This window comes from Monodon monoceros, unplaced genomic scaffold (genome assembly GCF_005190385.1).
Source record: "Monodon monoceros isolate NGI ecotype Baffin Bay Population unplaced genomic scaffold, NGI_Narwhal_1 Super_Scaffold_14, whole genome shotgun sequence".
In the NCBI taxonomy this organism is placed as follows: Eukaryota; Metazoa; Chordata; class Mammalia; order Artiodactyla; family Monodontidae; genus Monodon; species Monodon monoceros.
In genome coordinates this window covers 68,461,655-68,466,122 of record NW_021703770.1, presented here as the reverse complement: position 1 = coordinate 68,466,122, position 4,468 = coordinate 68,461,655, and the positions used below count along the sequence as shown (strand labels likewise).

The window sequence follows — 4,468 nt, the reverse complement described above, 5'->3', positions numbered from 1 at the left end:
AAGCGGGTTCGTGCCCCGGTCCGGGAAGATCCCACATGCCGCGGAGCGGCTGGGCCCGTGAGCCATGGCCGCTGAGCCTGCGCGTCCGGAGCCTGTGCTCCGCAACGGGAGAGGCCGCAACAGTGAGAGGCCCGCGTACCGCAAATAAATAAATAAGTAAATAAAAATAAATAAAATAAAATAAGAATTTACACCCAAAGCCAAGCTGATTGGAGAAAAGGTTACTTACTGGTTTAAATTCCAGGAGTCAGGCTAGTTTGCCAAAATTCTGATGCAAGTGGGTCAGTATAGACAACACTCAAAAATTCCTCAACGTCTACATCAGGACTGCCTTATATTCTTTAAAGCATGAAGAGCCTCCACTGGTTCGGTATTGAAGACTGTGGCAATGAGCCTTTCTTATCGGTTTCATTGAGTTTTTGTTTTCTAAGAAGACTCTGATATTTTAGCGTATCTGTGGGGAGGAAGGTGATCTCCGTGTCTTACTTTTCCGCCATCTTCCCCTCGTTCCGACTGATATTTTAGTTATAAAGACCTCTGTAGCCTGATCAGGCTGCTTCTGGAGGGAGTGGAAGAGTTTATGGCAGAAACGTGGGAGGTTGTTGGAAGTATGTTGACTATATTATGATACACACAGCAAAAGATGTTCTCCTATAATGCTCTTTCTTCCAGTCATTCAGCTTCCTCATACGTCTTTCTAAATAAACATCTGGAATTAGGTGATTCATTCTTCTTGTCAGCTCTCAAAGTTAAATATTCATCCTTTTAGCCACTGAACAATTGTTATTGGTTATGAACCTCCTTTCTTCAAACACTTCATTGTTGATGTGCATCAGACCCTCTCTGAGCACGTCACATGCATTATTTCATTTATGCTTCGTAACTACTGTATGACATAGGGACTATTATTATTATTCAAATTGTATGGAAGGTGAAACAGATCTAGAAGAGGTTAAATATCTTGCCCAAGGTCACACCGTTGGAGCCAAAGATTTTAAAACCATAGTATGCAAATAAAACAAAGATTTTGCCCTTGCTGCCACCAAGGTAGGGCACAGGAAGACAGACCTATAAATAAACAAGTGCATTTAATGTTGTGTTTGCTGTGATAATGAGCTACACAAGGGAAAGTGGGAGAGAGAGAGAGAGAGAAAGAGAGAGAGAGAAAGCAGTCATTTCTGTGGCCAGGGCTGAAAGATTTGAAATGGGTGTTGGGAAAAGTTCCCTAGAGGAGGCTAAGCTGAGGTGCATAATGTTTTCCAGCTAGAAGGTGGGGGATGAGAAGAGCATCCCAGAGATCAGAACCCATGCAGGCAAAACACAGATGCATGATGGGGGAAACACAAGCTATCTGGCCTGGGTGGAGCCTGGGGTTCAGGAAGGACAGACATAGGAGCTGCCAAGCGGAACCCAGTCCATGAAGGGCCTGGTTGGGATTTGGTCAGGAGAGAATGGGAAACTGTTGAAGGACTTTAAGAAAAAGGTGACAGTTATTCATACCTAGTTTTTTTGTTTTTTTTTTTCTATTTTCTAAATTCCCAAGCTTAAATCTTTTTTTTGGGGGGGGGGATTTTTTATTGTGTAAAATAAACATAACAAAACTTACCATTTTAATTGTATAATTCAGTGGCATTGAGTACATTCACAACATTGTACAACCATCTCCACTATCCATTTCTAGAAAATTTTCATTATCCCAGAGGGAAACTCTGTACCCATTGAACAATCATTCCCCCATTTTCCCGACGACCCGCTGGATCAGTGGAAGTTGCGCTGAAAAACAAGAGGAAATGAGCATATAGGTCCTCGATGTACGTTAGCACAAAGAACACTGCGATTTGTGCTTTTTTAAAAGGAAAAGCATCAGTGACGCTGCATTTTGGGCTGAGAGTTCACGCAGTGTCTGGGGTGAGCTGTTCCTGCCAAATCAGCCAGACAGTGGCGATGTTCCGTTACCACCAAGATGCCCCTCTGCGGTTTCTTATAAAGAAAGGCAGTGGGTGCCCCACGTGGCTGTCATGACTAAAACTGCTGGTGAACACCCCATGGCATCAGGTTAGCCAGCAGACACACATTGGGCACCTGCTGTGTGCACGGTGGTCAGGAGTCGGGTGCCGTGAACAGAGGGGAGTAGGCAGCAATCCACAGCTTTCGAAGGAATCGTAATGTAGTCGGGGAGAAGGACGAGGACACGTCAGCCCGTGACCTCAGGTGGGGCGGAACCACCTGACCTGTGCTGATTTACCTTTTCACTGCACTCGGTAGAGCTCTTTACAGCACTGAGCACGTCGTCATTTTACATCAGTTTGACCCTCTTCTTGTCGTAACCATCAGACTGTTCACCCCATAATGGCAGATGCTTCATCTATTTTTGTTCAGTATTGTCTCTTCGGAATCTAGCGTCGTTCCTGGCACGTAGAATGTGCTCAACAAATGCATATTGAATAAATGGTTGCTATAATTATATATACGTGTGTCTATACACGCATGCATACATATATAATACACATATATGTGCATACCTACATACATATACACACATATATTAATGCTACAACACATTGTACATGTATCCTTTCACCGAACATATAAATATATATACATTCAAGGTATGGATATAGATGTACAAGTCATATTTTTTGACAAAAATAACTATCATTTCTTGAGCACTTTAATTTTTATAAACGGAAACTTTTTTCAGTGTTTTACATATATCATTTTATTTAATTGTCACAAGAATCCTATGAGGATTAATTAGCTTGTTTACTTTTTCCAAAAGAGGCAAAGGAAGCACAGAGAAGTTAAGAAACTTTCCGAAGGCCACACTATTTCAGTTAGTATCAAGCCATATGTTTTGAAAGCACAAGCAAAAAATTGACAATAATCCATTTTTTTAAAAAGCTCCCACTTTGGAATCAATAGCTTCTTCCAGGCCTCAGTGCTGTTTAAATATGGCCGAGACCCTGCGGCTGCACAGCTCCACGAGCTGGGTATGTTAACTGCACGTCTGGCACCCGCAGCAGTGGGCGCAGAGCTGGGTTTGTGGTCCCCAGTAAGAGGTCACCATGAGGCCCCCAATGCACCCAGACAGACCCACAGTGTCCCTCCGCAGTCTAATTAGTTAGAAGACTATTTATAGACCTCAGCGCTCCTCTCAAGACAGACTCACTCGCACTTCCTACGCCCCCTGCTCTCAGCAGACAACTTCACCTCGTGAGTCATTGAGAAAATTGAGGGCATGCGCGTGCTTTCTGGTAACTTCCCACCCTCTACCTACAATTTACCTACACCCACGTCCGTCCTCCCAGCCTGCTCTCCAGCCGGCAAAGGTAAGGTGGCTTCCTCCCAGCCGTGTAAGCCTCTCCCAGGGTCCGTGTCCTACCCCCGCCCTTCTGGGTTCATCTCTCATCCCTTCCCATCCCAGGCGGCTCTCCAATCTTTAGGTCCATTTCCATGACGATGCCCCCTCTGCCTGTGAAGAGGCTGCGCTCTCACCGCCTTCCCGGATTCCTGCAGCGGCCTCCTAACCTGCCCTGCATTTCCATTTTGCCTCTTCTGCAGCGCAGTCACATGGAATCTTTGAAAATGCAGGGTCACAGGCAATTCCCAGCGCACTAGCTCCAACTCATCTACGCCTCACTATTTCCAGGAATCGTATCAGGATATGAGTAACTAAGGGTGATATTAAAGCCTCTCTACTTTTCCCTTCCTTCCCTCCCTCCCTTTGAAAGTAAGTCATTTGCATACATGAGTAGTTATTAATAGTAACACAGCTCTCCGGGTGCACCTTACAGCGGACTTCTTGACTCAGTCACCAGGCTTCGGCTCAAGCGCTTCTCACGCACCTCCACGTCATCCCCGCCGCTCCCTGGCTCTGCTCCCAGCACCCCTAGAACAGCAGGGTCACTGGGACCTCCTCGCTGCCACTGACCTTTGTTCAGTCTTTACATCCGGCTTTTGACAGCGTCCACCCTGCTTGTTTTCAGACTTCCCCGTACGCTCCCCGTTTCCCTCACAGCGCTGGCGTGGTTCCTTTTTCCTCCGTGGATGCCTCTTGCTCGGCCTGACCCTTGAAGGCCGTGTCCATGGGGTTCTGAGCAGAACCTCCCTGTCCTAGCTCTCTGAGCTTTCTGTAGGTGGCTTTACCCCCTGGCATATTTTGTGTGCATTCCTTATGCATGTTACCCTTATCATTTTAGTTTCATTCGCTAGGTCTTTGAGAGCTTTAGCTGATCATTGTTGAGGTTTGCTTACTAGGATGTAGGTATTGATCCAAGAAGAATTATAGCTTGATTCTTCTAAAATCCTTTTTTTTTTTTTTTGCGGTACGCGGGCCTCTCACTTTTGTGGCCTCTCCCATTCTACAGTGTCAGTGTTTGTGTTTAACTTCATGGAAAAACCATCATGCCAATATCATGTCCTCTTTCAGCCTGTTGAAAGAGAGCCCCTATGAGGACATGTACACCCA

General features: G+C 45.6%; 1 pseudogene; it reads right to left on the bottom strand.

Moving 5' to 3' along the window:
* The window catches only part of LOC114895361, a 7,438-nt pseudogene extending 3,351 nt beyond the window's left edge, over positions 1 to 4,087 (bottom strand).
* Between the last annotated feature and the right edge of the window lie 381 nt (positions 4,088 to 4,468).